This window comes from Pipistrellus kuhlii, unplaced genomic scaffold (assembly GCF_014108245.1).
Source record: "Pipistrellus kuhlii isolate mPipKuh1 unplaced genomic scaffold, mPipKuh1.p scaffold_m20_p_2, whole genome shotgun sequence".
In the NCBI taxonomy this organism is placed as follows: domain Eukaryota; kingdom Metazoa; phylum Chordata; class Mammalia; order Chiroptera; family Vespertilionidae; genus Pipistrellus; species Pipistrellus kuhlii.
Window position 1 is genome coordinate 64880739 of NW_023425515.1, and position 20946 is coordinate 64901684.

The 20946-nt window shown below is 39.5% G+C and overlaps 1 protein-coding gene across 3 annotated transcripts in view; it reads right to left on the bottom strand.

Moving 5' to 3' along the window:
• BBX (BBX high mobility group box domain containing) overlaps positions 1-20946 on the bottom strand; it is a 289089-nt gene that overhangs the window by 184015 nt on the left and 84128 nt on the right. Inside the window, exon 1 of one of the 3 annotated variants that reach the window (XM_045584016.1) lies at positions 5146-5165. The exons of the other annotated variants lie outside the window; for them this stretch is intronic. The gene's annotated coding sequence lies outside the window, so the exon portion shown is untranslated. Of the gene's footprint in view, positions 1-5145; positions 5166-20946 lie in introns of those variants that run through there. 3 annotated transcript variants of the gene reach the window in all.

Below are 20946 nucleotides of genomic sequence, written 5' to 3' on the forward strand. Positions count from 1 at the left end.
ATGATAGAGCCCTGGCCAGTATGGGTCAGTGGTTAGAGTGTTGGTCTGAGCACCAAAGGGACTCAGGTTTGATTCCCAATCAAGGACACATACCTGGGTTGCAGGTTAAATCCCAGGCTCCAGTTTGGGGGAGAGGAGGATGGAGAGTAAGTGCAGGAGACAACAAATGAATGCCTCTCTCTCTCTCTCTCTCTCTCTCACTCTCTCTCTCTCTCTTCCTTCCACCCTCTTCCCTTCCACTCTCTCTAAAATAATTAATGAAGAATGGGTAAGGATAAAAAAACAATAAATAACTGAGAAAGTTTACAGTATTAACTGGGGAATAAAATTTGCATGCTACCAGGCATTATGTCTAAGTAAAAAAATCTCTAACTGCACAACAATCAGAGTAGGTAACATGAAAGCACATCCACAGATTTCTAAGTAAGCTCCCTCATCTTTATATGTTTATTAGAGGCCCAATGCATGAACTGGTAGGGGTGTGGCCTGCGGGAATGGCCCTCTGTGCAAGCACACTCTGAATGGCGCACCCACTGTGGAAGTGCACTGACCACCAGGGGACAGCTCCTGCATTGAACATCTGCCCCCTGGTGGTCAAGGCGCATCATAGTGACTGGTCGAGTGGTCATTCTGATCGTTCTGCCATTCAGGGCTTTTATTATATTGGATATCACTGAAAGTTAACACCTATAGTTCAAACTTAGTAGCATCAACTGGAATGACTAAAATCTGAAAGCAGAGAATAGGAGATGCCTATCTCAACTGAAAGTCTATAAAATGACATATTGCAATGTAAGTCAGTAGACTGAAGTATACAAAAAGAAATCAGACTTTGTAGAATTAAGCTGTCCAAAAAAAGAGGACAGCCCATTCCACCTGGTTCTGTGTATTTGAGGTGAGATCAGAAAGAACTCAAACTGCCTCTAGATCAGATCATTGAAAAATTACGGACATGGCTAAGCAACCCTGTCAGGGGCAGAACAATTGAAGGAAATGAAAATGTTATCATGGAACAGTAACATTTGGCATCTTATGAGGAAGAGGCACAGGTGGGGTCCAGCCAGGGGGCAAGGGACATAGGAGGTTGGCAGCAGGCCCTAACCCGGGTCGGCCAGGGGGAGGGACCATGGGCAGTTAGCGGGCCAAACTCCCAGTAGAGGGGACAATTTGCATATTAGGCTTTTATTATATAAGATAAAGTAGCTGTATTTACTCTGATACATTTGTTTAACTAATAAGAACTTGTAGGAGCCTCAGAAAGTTTCCAAAAATGGTATTTCCCATGATTCGTTCTCAACCCAGACTACAAAACACAATCACAAGAGACACTTTTTAAATACAAATGCCCATCCACTTCATAGTACATTAAAACCACTGACATAAGAATAAACTGTAGGCATCCATGGTACTAAAAGCTTCTCAGATGATTCCAAGGTGCAACCTGGCTTGAGAACCATTATGGACACACATGCGTACATACACAACTGAAGAGATCGAAAGTAGTGTTAAAAATTGCTAGTTCTTATGGCTCAGGAGCTCAGGTGGTTAAAACACAGTTAAAATGGCTACAAGGTAATAACGAATCTAACTAGTTGTTTATTTTCTTATATATAATAGAAAGAACTAGAGGCCTGATGCACGAAATTCCTGCAGGAGAGGGTGTGTGTGTTCCTCAGACTAGCCAGCACCTTCTCCAATCTGGGAGCCCTCGAGGGATGTCTGACTGCCTTCTCACTGCTGGCTCCCAACTGCTTGCCTGCCTGCCTGCCTGCCTGATTGCCCCTAACCACTTCTGCCTGCCAGCCTAATCATCCCCAACCACTCCCCTGCCAGTCTGATTGACGCCTATATGCTCTCTTGCTGGCCCGGTCACCCCCAACTGCCCTCCCCTGCTGGCCTGATCATCCCTAACTTCCCTCTCTAGTTAGCCTGGTGGCCCCTAACTGCCCTCCCCTGCCAGCCCAATTGCCCCTGTCTTCCCTTGTAGGTCTGGGTTCCCCCCTTCCTCCAACTACCCTCCCCTATAGGCCTGGTCACCCCCAATTGCCCTCCTCTGATGGCCATCTTGTGGCGGCTATCTTTGACCACCTGGGGGCAGCCATCTTGTGTGTTGGAGTGATGTTCAATTTGCATATTACCTCTTTATTATATAGGATGTATCCCTACCCTGATGGGCCTCCCACCAGTTTACATGTGAATAGATTTATGTAAAAAAGATTATCTCAATACAAGCAATGCAGAGTTGTCTTCAAATTCATGTGGTAGTGAGGAGATCCAGTCAAGCTTTTTCCTATATCCTCTCCCATATCTTTCAGCTACATACATGTTTTGCAACACAGCTGACGAATATTAAGGATGCACCCATGGCTTCAAGAAAAGGGCAGAATTTCCCTATATGCCCTGTAGGCTGCATCCATATGTATGCCACAATCACTACTAAATAGATGGAACACATTAGACACTAAATTGTGCATTTATCTAAAGAAAAGCAATGTATCCCATGACCCAAAGTTAATGGTATTGGCTACTGTCTTAAACACACTACCAATAAATAGTGTGAACTAGGGCTAACTGCCCTCTAGTGGCAAAATATTTACACATTAACATTTAAAGAAAAACATTAAATGAGCTACCTTCCCTAATTTATTTAGCACAGGGTTAAAGAAACAAAAAAATCATTCCATAATGCTGCCCAACATCATATGCAAAATTAGTACTTAGGGCCTCCTATCTTTCATAATGTTTTTGGTTTCTTGGTCTGTATGTCAATAGTTGGTCCTAATACGCAGAAGTACTAATAAGTATCACAGATGCAAATACTGTTCAAATAAACAGGCATAAAAATTTTTTACTTTGTTTCCTTTTGGTTTGGTTTTGTTTCCTCCTCTTTAGCAATTAATTTGCATTAAGGCTCCTTTTGTGAAGAGAGGATGCTAAAGGACAAAGCTACTGAGTAAGTAGGGAACCTAACTACTCAGATCACCCAAAGCACACTGCCTCAGCTCTGTAAACTGCTTATGGGAGGGAAATGCTTAACGACACTAGAAATTGCAAGCTTCCCTGGAGCTCAGCTCAAAGTAAACACATCACAATTATGAAGAAATCTAAACACATTTTTCAAGAAGGAAAGATCAAGAAGATCAAGGCAATAAAAATGTTGTTTTTGAGATGCACAGTAGTTTCTTACCTAGAATTTTTCTAGGAGAAAAAAAAAAAAAGATTATTCCCTCAAGTACTGAAGCATGTCATAAAAGCTTCTAATTTCTCATTAGTAGGTTCCCATTTTATACTAATAAATACTAGAAAAGCAAACCCTGAAGCTCAGTTTTCAAAACAAAACAATATAAATTACACCTCGGGACCAAAGAAAGATGCTAAAATCAGTGACTGTCAAATATTTGATGCCATGTCTGTTTTTGGTGTTGGTTCAGTTTCAAAATGGACCCTAATGTTCTGGGAATTTTATTAATTATGTCATAGTATTCACTGCAATAACTACCGATTCTTATTAAACTAAAACTAAATGGAAATAACACAATTAACCTTAAAACAATAAGTTTTCTCATATAAAAAATAGTACAGCCCTAGCTAGTTTGACTCAGTGGATAGAGCATTAGCCTACGGACTGAAGGGCCCCGGATTCAATTCCAGCCAAGGACATATGCGTAGGTTGCAGGATCAATCCCCAGTAGGGGGTGTGCAGGAGGAAGCCAATCAATGATTCTCTCATCATTAATGTTTCTATCTCTCTTTCTCTTCCTTCCTCTCTGAAATCAATAAAAACATATTTAAAAAAATAAAAATAGTACATATAGGACAGATATAAGAAAAAAATAAGTTCTCTAACCTTTTTCACTGGGGGGCTTTCAGTGACTAGTTTTATATTTTGACATCTGAGCTGGGAGGTATTTTATGAATTGATTAATATGCTTTATTTTCATTCAAATATAAGAAAAAGGAGAAAGCAAATACCTGTTAACACTTTATTTGCACATGCACACAATTTTCATTTATACTAAGCAACTATTTAATTCAATAGCTTTATTTTAAAAAATGGAGCCTTTTATATCTTTCTTTACTGTCAAAAATTGTTAGTGACCATTTATAACTTTAATTTTTTAAAATATGGAGCCCTCTAGTGGCAAAATATTTATATATTAACATTTAAAGAAAAACATTAAATGATTTCCCTTTATTTTCTCACAATAAATCAAAGTAATTATTGTATTCTTGTTATGTATCATTTTAAATAATCTAGTAAGTGTCCTCTTCAAAATAATATCAAAATATCATTACCAACAGTAAAATATAGTCTACTTAGAAAGAAAATATTTGAAGCTGTTTAACCTTAGAGAAAGGAGAGGAGGCTACATGATATTCAATAACACATACACAAAAAAAGTACCAGATTAGAAACACACTATTCTTCCTCAATGATCATGTGCTAGGTGGTAATAATATTAAATGAGTTCATTATGGGTCAAAATTGTTGCTTATAGAATTTATAAATATTCTTGCCTCAAACTCTAATTGCTACTATCACCTGATACTTAAATCTCTTTTCTAGAAATATATAAACCTTCCTCTCCATTTGGGAAACTATAAACTGATTTCTACTGACCAGAACCATTAATTAAAAATACAATGATCAAACAGGAGTTGCATCGGGCACCTATAGCTTCCAGAAGCTTCACTGGAATAATATCATTTAAATATTAGAGCAATAGCCAAAACCAGTTTGGCTCAGTGGATAGAACGTCAGCCTGCAGAATGAAGGATCCCAGGTTCGATTCTGATTAAGGGCATGTACCTTGGTTGCGGGCACATCCCCAGTAGGGGGTGTGCAAGAGGCAGCTGATTGATGACTCTCTCTCATCGATGTTCTTAACTCTCTATCTCTCTCCCTTCCTCTCTGTAAAAAAAAAAAAAATAATAATAATAATAATAATAATCAATAAAATATAAAATAAAAATATTAGAGCAATAAGGTAAGGTGGTAGCCAGTCTCCAAGACAGCCCTGATGACTTCCACCTCCTGGTAGTCCCCTCCAACACAGATTATGGATGGCCTGTGTAATCAATGGGATAATGCAGAAATAACAGAGAATTCTGAAGCTACGTCATAAAATACATTGCGACTTTTACCTTGATCTCTCTTGGACTGATTGCTCTGATGTATGCTAGCTGAAATATCATGAAAACACTCAATTGGTCCTATGGAAAAGTCCATGTGCCGAGGACCCCATGAGCTCACCTGCCAGTCACACACAATCTTGCTAAGCATGTGAGTGAACCACCTTGAAGTTACCCTTTCAGTCCCCGTCATGGCTTCACATGAATGCAGCCCAAGTCAACATCCTAATGAAGCCAGAGTCACCCTACTAAGCCACTCCCAAATTCCTGACCCTCAGAAACTGTAAGATAATAAATGTTTATTTTTTAAGTTTCATGTCAATTTATTATACTTCGTTATATAATGTATGTTGATGCTATCACTGTCTCCATCTTACAGAAGAGCCTGTGCATATTTAAGACAAAATAGCTCTAGAAATATATTTTTGTTATTGTTGTCGTTGAAGTACTTTACCTCTGTATTTTTGGCCATTTCCTAAAAACCATCAGCCGCCGAAACCGGTTTGGCTCAGTGGTAGAGCGTCGGTCTGCGGACTGAAAGGTCCCAGGTTTGATTCCGGCAGGGGCATGTACGTTGGTTGCGGGCACATCCCCGGTGGGGGGTGTGCAAGAGGAAGCTGGTCGATGTTTCTCTCTCACCAAATTTTCTAGCTCTCTATCCCTCTCTCCTCCTCTCTGTAAAAACTCAATAAAATATTTTAAAAAAAAAAAAAAAACCATCAGCCTATAATAGTCCAAAAATAATACAATCAACCATATAGAGAATTTTTGCTCAGCTTTGCTTGTTAAGCAGATTAACATCCCTAAATTTAAAAAAGAAATTTCCTTTTATTCTTGACAGAAAATGAAAGCATTATTGATTATATAATATGTAGCCTATTTTAACAATGGCCATGTCTTAACTTGCATTCCAAATCTGTAATATAACTTATGAGTAAGTGAAAGTCCTCTTTTCTTATGACCTGTCTTTGTAGTCCAAGCAGGCTGCTAACACAGCAAATAAAAACTTTGATTTAATTTAGCTAAATGCACAGATGTACATGGTGAATAAAAAGCACTTACTATATTCCAGAAGCTATTCTAAATGCTTTAGACTAACCATTTGATCTTCACAACAAATGGGAATAATAGGTTGTATTATCTCCATTTTATAGACATGAAGAAGGAAGGAAAGGTTAAGGAACTTTCTCAAGGTCATATATAATCAATAACAGAGCCTATTTTGAACCCCTGCAGTCTGGTTTCTGAGCCTGTGCTCTTAGCCAGGAGCCTATACTGGCTCCCCTAATCTCTAATTTATTTATTTTAAAAAATACTATGCATAAAAGTCTTAGAATATTTGAGCTATAACGCCCCTTATGTGTACATAATTTAACAATCCTCAAACTATTTTTCTCATTGTAAAATGGGATTGTATTTTTTATGAATATTAAATAAAAACATGGTTAAAATACGCCCTGCACAGTGCTCTACCCATATCAGTATTTATTTGCATTTTACCTTGTTTCCATAGGCAGGTTTTTATCAAAGTCAATGAAACTTAGTCTTTATGGTCTTTTACTTTCACAGCCTAATCCAAGACATTGTACCTAATTTTGCATTCATAACTTGTACTCTTTTCCTTTAAGACATTTTCCAAATTATATGATCTTCTGATTCACAAAACCAACGATCTAACCTCTTTTCTTCCCATTAATTATTTCAACACTAAAGCAAGCCCAATGAGCTCCCATATGGGTAGAAGAGAATAAATATACTCCATCTTATCTATCCCACTAAATGCAGCTATAAAACCTGGGCAGAATGCATGCTGCAGCTATTTCAGAAACAGCAAAATAGAAGAATAACAACAAATTTTGAAGTACCACTTTCTCCACTCTTTCATGTGCTGGGCCTCAAGCATTTCTGTGGTAGCAGAGGGAAGAGGCAAAAATAGAAGCCCACAGAAGCAAAAATTCTAAGCAAGGGAACCTTCATTTCTGATTGCAGGAACATTGGTTCCAAGAGGGTGGGGCAACACCCTGTTGCTTTCCTTTTATTCTCTATCTTCCCACTGCATATTCACAGACATGGGAACTACATAGCACAGCATAACTAACGCCCCAGCCTCCCAACCAGGGAACCAAAATGAAAGTGGGAGATGGCAGAGGAGTTTTTATGAACTCGTGGTGTCACACCAAGCTACACACGCACAGATTGATACTAAACATCAGATATATAGACACTGAGAACAACTAGATAAAGCACTGCTCAATTCCCAGTTTGGCCACAGGGTGGCAAAGATGTGGGAAAATGCCAAACAACTGAAAAGTCTTTGAAAACTAAACTGATATAGGAAACACAAATCACAGAGGGTTGGTTGAAATCTGAATCCTGAATCAAATAATCAAAATGTCCAGGATAAAATACAAAATTAATCAGCATATAAAAAATAGAAAACAATCTCAACTTGCATAGAAGAAAAAAAATAACAGATATCAACTCTAAATGATGCAGATGTTAGTATTATCTGACAAGGATTTTAGAGAAGTTTTATAAAAATGTTCCAGCAAACACTCTGAAGAATAGAAGATTGAAAGGACTTGAAAGGTGGTATAAGCTGTTTTAGAAAATGGTGTCAACATTTCTTATATTAATATATACTTAACGATATAACCATGGAATCCCACTCATAGGTATTAACAAGGGAGAAATCAAAATATGCTCAACCAAAAAAAAAAAATCTGTATATACTGGCTTTATATAATTGCTATAAATTAAAAAGATCCCAACAGCGATTGAGATAAACAACTGTAATATCTGCCCTATGTAATCCTAATAAATAAAAATCCTGGTTCCGTCACATCCACAACAACCAGAGGCTTGACCAACTGAAAGTCAGCACTGGGTTGCCATGGCGACCCAGCACTGACTGCTGAGAAGGCTGCAAATCAGGGCCAGAGAAAGGCCTGAAGAGAGAATCAGGGTCTGAGCCATAGCTTCTGTGGCAGCTGTTGATCAGCTCTTGCCTCTCTCATTCCCTCTGGGGCTGGCCAGCAGCTGTGCCTCCATTTCTCTCCAGGCCTCCACCTGGACTATTGATCAGCCCCACTTCTCTAATCAAGACCCATTGATAGGCCCAGAGATGCTGACTGGCATAGAAACAAACCAATCACAACTAAATCTGGGTGAACTATGAAAAGCAAATGGCTGCCTAGAAAGCGGAGCTTTTGACACTGCCTGTTATAGAAACTGATTAATCAGAATCAAATTGGCGCATAGAGGAGGGCAGTTGGGGGTGATGGGGCTGGCAGAGTAGGTAGTTGTGAGCCATCAGGTCAGCAGAAGAAGGCAGTTGGGGACAAAGTCAAGCTGGCAGGGGAGCAATTGAGGGCGATCGGGCCTGCAGGAGAGCAGTTAGATGTTAATTAGGCTGGCAGGGGAGTGAATCGGGGGTGATCAGGCTGGCAAGCAGAAGCAGTTAGGGCAGTTGTTCTCAACCTTTCTAATGCGGCAACCCTTTAATACAATTCCTTATGTTGTGGTGACCCCAACCATAAAATTATTTTCATTGCTACTTCATAACTGTAATTCTGCTACTGTTATGAATCGTAATGTAAATATCTATGTTTTCCAATGGTCTTAGGCTTTACAGCAGCAGTTCTCAACCTAAGACCATAGGAAAACACATATTATAGGAAGTGAAAAAAGTGAGTCTCAAAAGATTACAAACCACATGATTCCATTTATACTATACTAGAGGCTCGGTATATCCCCTCACAATCCAGGACTGCTGGCTCCCAACTGCTCACCTGCCTGCCTTCCTAATTGCCCCTAACTGCTTCTGCTTGCCAGCATGATCACCCCCTAACCACTCCCATGCCAGCCTAATGGATGTCTTAACTGCTCCCCTGCCAGCCTGTTTGCCCCCAACTTCCCTCCTCTGCCGACCTGGTCACTCCCAACTGCCCTCCCTTGCAGGCCTGGTGCCTCCCAACTGCCCTCCCCTGGTGGCCATCTTGTGTACACATGGGGCAGGTTCTTTGACCACATAGGGGCAGCTATTGTGTGTACAAGTGATGGTCAATCTGCATATCACTCTTTTATTAGATAGGATAGAGGCCTGGTACATGGGTGGGGACCAGCTGGTTTTCCCTGAAGTATGTCCCGGATCAGGGTGGGGGTTCCTGTGGGGCGGTTAGGGCGAGTGGCCTGTGTGGTTTGCAGGCTGGCCACATCCCCAGGCGACCCAAGCGGAGCCCTTGGTATCTGGAATTTATTTACCTTCTACAATTGAGACTTTGTAGCCTGGAGCGGAGCCAAGCCTTCTGCTTGTTCCATGGCTGCCACCATTTCTGTTTGGATTTGTTTCTCTTCTATAATTGAAACTCTGTAGCCTTGAGTGGAGGTTTAGGCCGGCTACGGCAGGCAGAAAGTTTGGCTTCTACCATTGCTTCTTCTAAGCCTCCCTCCTGTTCTCTGTGGCCGCAGCCATCTTGGTTGGGATTAATGTGCATACTCACTCTGACTGGCTGGAGGGTGTGGCTAGTGGGCATGGCTTGTGAGTGTAGCAGAGGTATTGTCAATTTGTTTATTACTCTTTTATTAGATAAGGTGCTCCAAAAGATAAAACTATTGTAATGAAGAACAGAATAGTGGTTGCCAACAGTTTGGAGGTGAGTGTGACTACAAATAGCATAATGAAATTTTGGGGAGTGAAGGAGCTTTCAAAATGTTAACTGTACACAAAACTTATTCATGTTTTAAAATTCATAGAACTATACGCAAAAAGCCAATTTTACTACCAGTTAATCTAAGGAGTAAAAAAATTCTAAAGCCTGAGTTTTAAAAGACAAAAATAAATTTTCTAAGAGATCATTTGTATCAATTTGCTGATTTAAAGGGTATTTGACCCTTTGCACTAAAGGCCAGTAGAATCAAATAAACAACATAAGAACTTAAAATTACTTACAAAGGTGTAATCCTACCCAATATGCTTCCTGTTCTACTGTATATACAAAACCAAGACCAAAATAGCATGTGGAAAGAAACTCAAGAACACCATGCCACTGTCAATCACCAAGCCGCAAATCAAGTCTTCAAGCCAAAAGATATCTAAATTTCCTGAAATAATCTCTATTTTGGGAAGAATCATTCCAATATCAATGATTACACCTGGAAATTCCAAGCTATGATCTTCATAATACCATCTATGCTATATTTTTATATTTTCTACCACATTAAAAAACACATAAGGGAATTGCACTTCCAGAAAGACGATACAAACATACTGTGCCTAATGGTCTCACTAAGTGCAAGTAAAAACACTGAATATTTGACACTCTGATTGATGCTTCTCTGTCTCTGGATAGAGGGAAGGTAGGGGAGGGTGACGGTAGGGGGACAGATCAACCAGAGGATTTATACACACGCATATAAGCATAACCAAGGGACACAGACATCAGGGGGATGAGGGGATGAACGGAGAGGGTTGTGGGACAATGGGGGGGGGGGAATAAGAACACATATTTAATACCTTAATCAGTAAAAACAAAACAAATAAAAAAAAACTGAATATTATATTTAAAACAATCATAAGACATTAACATTACAATAAAATTGACTAAGGTCTTAAGGATGTAAGGAAGAACAATACATGGTATGTTCCCTGGGTTTCCATTTAAAAAAAAAAATTGTTTTTTAATCCTCATCTGAAGGATTAGATTTTTAATTATTTTCTAGAGAGAGAAATACCAATGTGAGAGAGAAACATCAATCAGTTGCCTCTTGTACACCTGACCAGGAATTGAACCTGAAACCTAGATATGTGCCCTGACCAGGAATCAAACCCACAACTTTTTTGGTGCACGGGACAATGCTGCAACCAACTGAGCCACAGGGCTTAGGTTTACTTTTGCTCCACATATTGTAGACTTAGATCTGAAGAAGCCAGCAATCCAGATATGCCAATAGGGCACAAATAACTAAGTCCCAACAAAAGCCAGCTCTCTCTAGCCAAAAGATCAAGAAAGGGACAGCCTAGAAGACAAAAAACTTTTAGACAATAAATGCTCTATATGAGCCAAAAATGACAGAAATACATGAACCTACACCTGCTAAGGCCAAATATAGAACCTAGACTACCACCCTCACTAGTCTGTGAAGATGACCCACAACCCCCTCAATGAGGTAGTATCAGAGGACAAGCAGGGAGCTGGGATTCTTATCTAATCAGGTGGTAAAAAGTCCCCCCTCCCAACAGCCAATACGGGGAATCAGTGGAAATCAACCATATTTTTATATATGAGCAACAAACAGATGCACACTAAAATTAAAATATTTTGTACTACAAATAAACACATAGACACCAAAATTATAAAGACAGTATCACTGCCTTGGCCAGGTGGCTCAGTTGGTTGTGTTTGATCACCAGTCAGGGTGTGTATAGGAGGCAATCGATCTCATATAGATGTTTTCCTCTCTCTCTCCTCCCCTCTCTAAAAATAAACAAAAACATACCCTTGGGTGGAAGATAAAAAATACAATAGCATTTACAATAGTTTAAAAAATGAATCAGTTAATTGTAAATCTAATAAAACAAGTCCAACACATGTATGCTGAAAACTACAAAATGCTTATGAAGAAAAATTATAAGTTCTAAGTAAAGAAAAAGACATACTATACTATGTTCAAGAACTAGAAGACTGAATATAAAAAAGTTGTCAATTTTTTCAAATTGATATGCAGATTTAATACAACTTTTTAAAAAATCCCAGCAAGATTTTTATCGACACAGAGGATAGAGATAAGATTATTCTAGATTTCATATGGGAAGGTAAAGAAACTAGAATGGCTCAGATAGCTTTGGAAAGAAGAATGAAGGGTGAGAAATCAATCTACATAATTTCAAGGCTTACTATATAGCTACTAGTGCCCCAGTGGACAAAATTTGTGCATGGGGGGGTGAAGGGCAGAGTGGGTGTCCCTCAGCCTGGCCTGCAATTTGGGACCCCTCAGGGGATATCCAACTGCCAGTTTAGGCCCAATCCTTGTGGAATCAGGCCTAAACCAGTGTTTGGACATTCCTCTTGTAATCCGGGACCTCTGGCTCCTAACAGCTCACCTGCCTGCCAGCCTGCTCACCCCCAACTGCCCCCCTGTGCCAGTGTGTTCGCCCCCAACTGCCCACCCTGCTGGAATGCTCAGCCTCACCTTCCCTCCCCACTGGCCTGCTTACCATCTTCTGCCCCTCTGCTGGCCTGCTCACCCCAAACTGACCCCCCTGCTCTAATAATCACCCCCAACTGACCCCCACTGATGGCCTGATAACCCCCAACTGACCCCCACTGATGGCCTGATCACCCCCAACAGCCACCCCCACCAGCCTGATCACCCACAACTGCCGTCTCATCCTGGCCTTACCCACTCCTCTCTTGGTCTCTAACAGCCTCTACCTCGGCCCTGCCACCATGGTTTTGTTCAGAAAAATGTCCGGAAGGTCTTACAGTCTAATTAGCATATTACCCTTTTATTAGTATAGATAGAGACCTGGTGTACGTGGGGGCCGGCTGGTTTGCCCTGAAGGGTGTCCTGGATCACGGTGGGGGTTCCCTTGGGGTGTGGGTAGCCTGGGCTAGGGGCCTGTGGTAGTTTGCAGGCCAGTCATGCTCCCATGGAGTGGGGTCCCCGCTGGGGAGGCAAGGCCAGCCTGGGACCTCTGGCTCCTAACCACTCACCTGCCTGCTGACCTGCTCAGCGGGATTTCAAGCTGACCACACCCCCTTCAGTGTGAGGGTTCTTGCTGGGGTGTCTGACCAGCCTTGGTCAGGGGCTGATGGCTGTTTTCAGGCTGGCCACACACCCCTGGTGACCCAGGCCCCCACCCACTCCTTCAGCAGCAGCCAGTGCTCCAGACCCCTTGTTCAGTGAAGGCCAAGGTGTGCAGGAAACTTGGCTTCGTCCATCACTGGGGCAACCCAAGCCTCCTGCTCACTCCAGCTCTGTGGCCATGGCCATCTTTGTTGGGTTAATTTGCATACTCGTTCCTGATTGGCTGGTGGGCATAGCAAAGGGATGGTCAATTTGCCTGTTTCTCTTTTATTAGTGTAGAATCAGGCATCTTCAAACTACGGCCCGCAGGCCACATGCGGCCCGCAGAGGAGTCTGATCCGGCCCGCCAGGTTTTTTGGGCAGTGAGCGCAGCCGAGGTGTTACAGTAGGAATTAGTAGTTCATATAGTCCGGCCCTCCAGCTCTCTGAGGGACCGTGATCTGGCCCCCACTTTAAAAAGTTTGAGGACCCCTGGTATAGATAGTAAGAATGTATTATATTGGTGGATGAGCAGACACATAAATCAATGAAACAGAGAACAGAGAACCTAGAAACAAATACAATAAATATTCCCATCTAATTTTTGACCAAGACACAAAAGCAGGTCAATGGATGAAGAATTGCCATTTCAAACTTATGGTGCTGCCCTAGACAGTTTTGCTCAGTGGATAAAGTGTTGGCCTGAGGACGAAGGGTCCCAGGCTCAATTCTGGTCAAGAGCACATGCCTGGGTTGTGGGCTTGTTCCCCAGTAGGGGTTATACAAGAGGCAGCTGATCAATGATTCTCTCTCATCACTGATGTTTCTATCTCTTTCCCTCTCCCTTCCTCTCTGAAATCAATAAAAATATATCTTTAAAAAAACTAATGGTGCTGAAGCAACAGGACATCCATATGCAAAATAAGACTTCACATCATATATAAAAATTGACCTAAGACTCACATCATATATAAAAAATAACTCACATTAAATAATGGACTGAGGTGTAAAACAAAAAACTATACAACTGGGGGGGCGGGGAGGGATATCCTTTAGAATTTAGTTATGTTAAAAATGCTTAGACTTGGATTTGACACCAAAAGTCCAACCCATTAAAAGAATGATAAAGTGAAATCCATCAAAATTTAAAACTTTTGCTTGGCCAAAAACCGTATAAAGAAGATAAAAGGATAAGCATCAGACTGGAAGAAAGTACATGTAAAATACATATCTGACAAAGGATTAGTATCTAGGATATATGTTTAAAAACTTTCAAAATGCAAAAGTAACAACTGAACATGCAATTATCATTATGGTCCTATAATTGCACTCCGGGGCATTTTTCCAGTGGAAATGAAAACTACCGTATTTTTCGGACCATAAGATGCTCCGGACCATAAGACGCACCAGTTTTTAGAGAAGGGAAATGGAGAAAAAAAGATTCTGAAACAAATAGTGTCCTAAAATATTTTATGTGCATTAAAACCCAACATCACAGTCATAAACACATGTAATCAACCCTGTAAAGTAAACAGCAGCATTTAGAACCATTTTAGAGCCGGGCAAGCACACGGTAATTCACAAGAAAATAGGTACATGAATGTTCATAGCAACTTTATTCATAATAGTCCCAAACTGGAAACAACTGAGATGAATTTCAACATGTGGTTATAAACACAGTTATATCTTTACACCATAAAATACTATTCAGAATAAAAAACTATAGATACAATAAGTTACATGAATCTCTAGATAGTTATGCTGAGAGAGAAAAAAATAACACTCTTAAAATGACAAAATTATAAAAATGGAGGACAGAGTAGCAAGGGAGTGGGGACAAGAGGGAAGTGGCTGTGGCTATAGAAAGGGGACCATGCTCTGGCTGGTGCTTTCAGTGGTTTGAGTATCTGCCCAAGCACCAAAAGGTCACGGGCTCAATTCCTGGTCAAGGGCACATACATGGGTTGTAGGTTTGATCCCTGGCCCTAATGGGGCCATGTACAGGAGGCAACAAATTGATGTTTCTTTCTCACATTGGTGCTTCTCTCTTTTTTTCTGTCACTTTCTCTCTGTCTGTTTCTACCTTCTTCCCTCCCCCTCCCTTAGACTCTCCTTAAAAACCAATGGAAAAAATTTCCTCAGATGAGAACATAAAAAAAAAAAAAAAAAAAAAAAAAGCAAAACAGATAAATAAAATGCAGGTGAGCACTGTGTGCTTCTTTGTGTTCTCAATTCTCGGGTGGAAAGTGTCTCCTGTGCAGGGCCTTGGGTTAAGGTTACCAAGTCCGCTTTTACTTTCACTGTACACTCCTCCGTAGCTGATATCATTCATTCTGAAAGCTTCAATTACCATATGCCAATGATTTCCAAGTTTATATTTCAGCCAATTCCTCTCTTCTGAAGTCCAGATATATTTTACTCATAAATGGAAATATAATCTAGGTATCTTATAGTTACTTCAAGTTCAACATGTGTACACTTAAACACATAATCTTCTCCCTACAGCCTCCAGTTCTGCTTCTCTTGTGGCTTTTCATGTTTTGGTGGTTGTCACTATATCATCAATGCACCAGATGCTAAACCTAGTGTGGAGTTTCCCCCCGTCTTACCCTTACACATCTAGTCAATTATAAACACCATTAATTAAAGTTTCTAAATTCCCACCACCACCACCTGGCCTAAACTACCACTATACAACAATCTCTTGAATGATTTCTGCATCCCCCATTTATGCCTCCCTCCAAAGTATCCCTCCTGTAGCAATCAGACCGATCTTTACAAAATGCAAACCCAAACACCACACTCCCTCAATTAACACTTTTCAGAGTTACCCTCTAGGTTTGGCATAATCTCATCAAAGCACACAAAAGTCTACATCATATCACCCTTTTTGTTCTTTTCTGAACACTGATAATAATAGATTCTTCTAGTTTCTCTTTTTCAACTCACATCTTTTGCACTTTCTCCTACCAGTCCCAGCCCTTATAAATCTACTCGTAAGACCTTTTCTTAGCCATCCCTTTCTCCAAGATGAGTTTTCCTGAGCCCCCAAACTAGGATAAGTCCCTTAAATAGGACGAAGAAAACCTACACAACTTCAAATAAATATAATTAAAGTGTTTTATTAAAAATGATCAAATAATTCTAAGATTTATGCAAAGATAATATCTAAATCAATATATTACATCTCGATATAAAAATCATACATATTTGCTTGGCGCTTTATTTATGTTAACTTAGGTCTACTTGCTACAACCCCTGATATCCACTTTCTCAGGAGCTTTCTATATACAGAGAAGACTAGTAATTCTAATAAGAAGCTTTGTCATTCATAATCAAACTATGACTGTGATCTCAGATTTCCACCCTCCAGAGCTGTAGAAATAAATTCCTGTTGCTTATAAGCCATTCAGTCTATATTTTATCACAGCACCCTACACTAACTAAGGCAGAAACTGGCACTGAAAGTGTGGTGCTGCTATAACAAATGCCTAAGAATGCGAAGCAGCTTTGGAACTGAGTAATGGGTAGAGGATGGAAGAGTTTTTGGAGTGCACTGTAGGGAAAGCCTACATTATCGTGAACAGACAATTAAAAGCAATTCTGGTGAAGGCTCAGAAGAGAAGAGAGGTAGAAAAAGCCTGTCTTTCTAGAGAAAACCTAAGTGGTCATGAACAGAATGTTCATGGAAATATGAAAAGTAGAGGCCATTCTGATGAGCTATTAGAAATGAGGAACATGTTATTGGAAACTGAAGGAAAGGCCATCCATGTTACAAAGTAGCAAAGAACTGTTCATGTCCTAGCATTTTGTGGAAGACAGAATGTGTGAGTAAGAAAAGTCTGAGTGATGAAATTGGATGTTTGGCTAACCTTTTTCTAAGCAAAGTGTTGAAGGTACAGATTGGCTCCTCTTGAATGCTTGTAGGAAAATGCAAGCAAGAATGATTTAAAGATGAAATTTTTAATCAAAAGGAAAGCAGAAATTTAAAAAATTAGAAAATTCTCAACTTATAATATTATAACAGTGTCTTAGGAGAGAACACTAAGGGTGTGACCAAGAGACCTTTGGATAAAGAGATTAGTATGAGTGTGAACCCAGGATTTAGTCAGCCACCCAATATGAACTGAAGGGGAAGGAGACAAGAATGAATGAAGGTTAGTTGTCAGACTTCTTAGAACATACAAAATGGAACCATAGAGATATTCTACTGGGAATGTGTGATATTCCTCAAGACAAGGGAAAAAGGACTCCAAAGGCAATTTAGAGATCATCAGGGCTTCCTCCTAGCTTTCAAAAGAGGATAGGATATTCCCTGGGTTTCAAGAGACCAGAAAATCTCCCACTCAAAACAATAGGAGCCAATGGGGGCTACTTCTATCTAGATTCAAAGGACCAAGCTGCCTACCGGGAGCAGAAGAAAAGCTGAGGACATGGCAAAGAAGAGACCCCACTAGGATAACACCCAATAGAGCTGAAGGAAAAGGGCTAAAGCTGCCAGGTAACCCCAAACCAAAAGAACCACAGGAGTACCATTCCAGCTTGGAACGGTTGCTGTATGGGCTACATCCAGAAAATAACAGGGGCCGGGTTGCCCGGAGTGTGTCCAGGAGTTACGACTTGCTTCCAATGGGCTTGGTGAGCAGACCACTGAGTTAAAGATTATTCTCTAACCTTAAAATTTGATGTAATTTGCCCTACAGAGCTTTTACTTGCTTGGGGTCTATCATACCCCTTTCTTTCCTAGTTTTCCTGTTTTAAATATGTTTAACTATATACCCATCCCATCAATATATTTGGGAGTATATACCGTATTTTTCGGACCATAAGACGCCCTTTTTCCCCCCCCAGAAGTGGGGGGGAAAAGTCCCTGCGTCTTATGGTCCAAATACAGCCTACACATATACTTTTTAAAAAAAAGTTTTTTTACTTGCCCGGCTCTGTGTGGTCTCTGTGTGCTTGCCCGGCTCTAAAATGGTTCTAAATGCTGCTGTTTACTTTACAGGGTTGATTACATGTGTTTATGACTGTGATGTTGGGTTTTAATGCACATAAAATATTTTAGGACACTATTTGTTTCAGAATCTTTTTTTCTTCATTTCCCTTCTCTAAAAACTGGTGCGTCTTATGGTCCGGAGCGTCTTATGGTCCGAAAAATACGGTAAGTTTTTTGTTTTCACAGGTTCAAGTTGAAGAGGAATTTGTCTTAAGATGAGCCATACCATTAGTCTCACCATGTCTAATGTAGGTAAAATTTAGATGAGACTTTAGACTTTTGAGTTGATGTTAGAACTAGTCAAGACTTTTGAGTAGCTGGGATGGAATGAATGTATTTTGCATACGAGGACATGAATTTGAGGGGTCTCAAGGGCAGAATATTATGGTCTGAATGTTTGTTTCCCCACAAAATTCTTTAAAAAAAGAAAAAAAAATATATATATATATGTGTGTGTGTGTGTGTGTGTGTGTGTGTGTGTGTATAAGATATATATATACACACATATATATATGTACGTGTATATATTATTGATTTTTTTACAGAGAAGAAGGGAGAGGGATAGAGAGCTAGAAACATCGATGAGAAAGAAACACACTCCCTACCGTGTACATATGTGCCCGCAACCAATGTATATGCCTGTGAATGGAATCGAACCTGGGACCTTTCAGTCTGCAGAGCCAAACCGGTTTTGGCCCCACAAAATTCTTGTGTTGAAATATTAATGTACAATGTGATGGTATATTAGGTGGAGCCCTTGAGAGGCACTTAGGTCATGAAGGTGAAGTCCTCATGAATGGGATTAGTATTTTTATTTTTATTTTTTCAAGGCCACCACTTAAAAGTCCTTTTTTAAAATTAAAATATTTTTTTCAATTACAGTTTATATTCAATATTATTTTGTATTAGATTCAGGTATACAGCATAGGGATTAGTATTTTTATAAAAAAGAGCTCTCTAATCCTTTGCTCATATGAGGATATAAGAAATCTGTGACCCAGAAGAGAACCCCTCACCTGACCATGCTGGCACCCTCATCTCAGAATTCCAGCCTCCATAACTATGAGAAATAGATGTTTGTTGTTTCTAAGCCATCCTGTCTGTCGCATTTTGTTATAGCAGCCTAAACAGACTAAGACAGACTGTTTGTTATTAATTATGAATACTTATAGCAACAAGTATACTATTTTCTTGCAATTCTTTATCACAATGCTTTAAGAACAACTTCATATAAATTCAAACTTTTCTGGAAGCTAATTTCACTATGTAAAAACTCATGTTTTAAAAATAAATACCAAAATTAACCCCAAAGTTCGGTTATCCAGCATTCTTTCTAAAGTTTGATGAGCTCCACCCAGTTTCCTAATAATAATAATAAAAAGAAAAACACATAGAAAAACAACTGCTGGGATATGCCATGTATAAAGTGATTTGGCTAAAGTTTTAGAAGGTAAGTCTGTATGCACTCTCTGAATAGTAATTTAGAGCGGTTAGGTTTTGAGGCCTTTACATTTTAATATTCTATCTACAACAAGAAGTATTTTAAATAAGCCTGTATTTCCCAACTCATATTTTTTTTCTGACATCTCATCTTTGATTTCAAATTAAGTACGGATACATTGTACTGACTACTACTCAAGAATTAACTAAATCCACCAGTAATCACATCTTCATGTGTCATATCACATTTTTTAAACTATTCTTTTATATGGCTAATGTATACATGGCTCGTGGTTCTATGAACATTTAATTCTCATTTTCTGTTAAATACACCTAGTTAAAAGCATCATTTTGAAACATAAAAATAATGAAGGCGTTACAAGAATGGATTTCAGGACATGAGATACAAGGATCCACCATGTAAAAGTACAACCACTATTAATCAAAGTAATTTAAATATCCTTACAAAACAGAAAATACACACTTGGGACTACAAAAGAAGCAAGAGATGCTCTAAAAGTGCAGTTTCACAGCTGATTCTCTCTGCAAGCCTCTGGCTAATAAAGGCAGGTGTTTCCAAACTGTAGCAGCGGACATGCAACCAAAACTATATTGACCAGAAAAGAAAACTAGTCTGATTGACTAAATTTACTTATAAAGCCTTGTTGCTCAAACCACTGCTACTGAAAACCTTTCCAAATGTATTAAGGTATACTTTGATACTTTAATAAGTACAGCATAGTGAGTATAATTATAATAAATCACTGGTGACTGCAGGTCTTATCATACATTAGGGCCAGCCTTGTTGTGAACATCAGTTTTCATTGGAACCTAATGAAGATGTGGACATGGGGCTAGATGAATACAGACCAGCCCTAGGCTATTCATTCTTTGGATGCTCTTCTTTTTTCTTTCTTAAAAACTAAATGGTTTTAAATCAATTTTTAAAGGGGAGGAAAGGGACTTATTTTCTTCCCCTTTAAAAGCTGAAAAAATAAATTTAGTTATCTGAGCTTTTACTATATCACTGGAGCTTTTCTAAAGTAATAGGTATTCTTGAAAAAGCTGTTCCATTTCAACACAGTTAAAGAAATGAGCACCCAAAATCATAGCTAGGGGAAAGAAAGATAAAATCTAGTTCCTATGTGGAGAAGAAAACAATACTGAAGAAAGCTGTGCAATATCCAGTTGTTTACTAAGCATGTTTATGTACTAAATGCACTGCCAAGCACTAAGGATACAGCAAGCCTTTCCTGCCTACGCCTCAGCTTCTTCATCTGCAAAATTGGAAAACAGACATATATACCTCTCCCTTTTTATATATAAAACTTTTGCATGGTATAATTCATTATAAGCAAGGCAGTACTACCATCAGTGTGTGGAGGGCGTTAGGGCATGAATAATTTTCCAAGCGGAATTAGGATGCCCAAACTGCTAAGAAAACTATTTTCTGCAGTTAACTTAATAATGCTAGCTATCATCTACTCCTCTTTTATTGCTCTGGGCAGAACACTAAATGAAAAACAAATCAAAATTTGATATGGTATATTTTAAGGGATTAAGTATTAAATATCCCCAAAGAGACAATG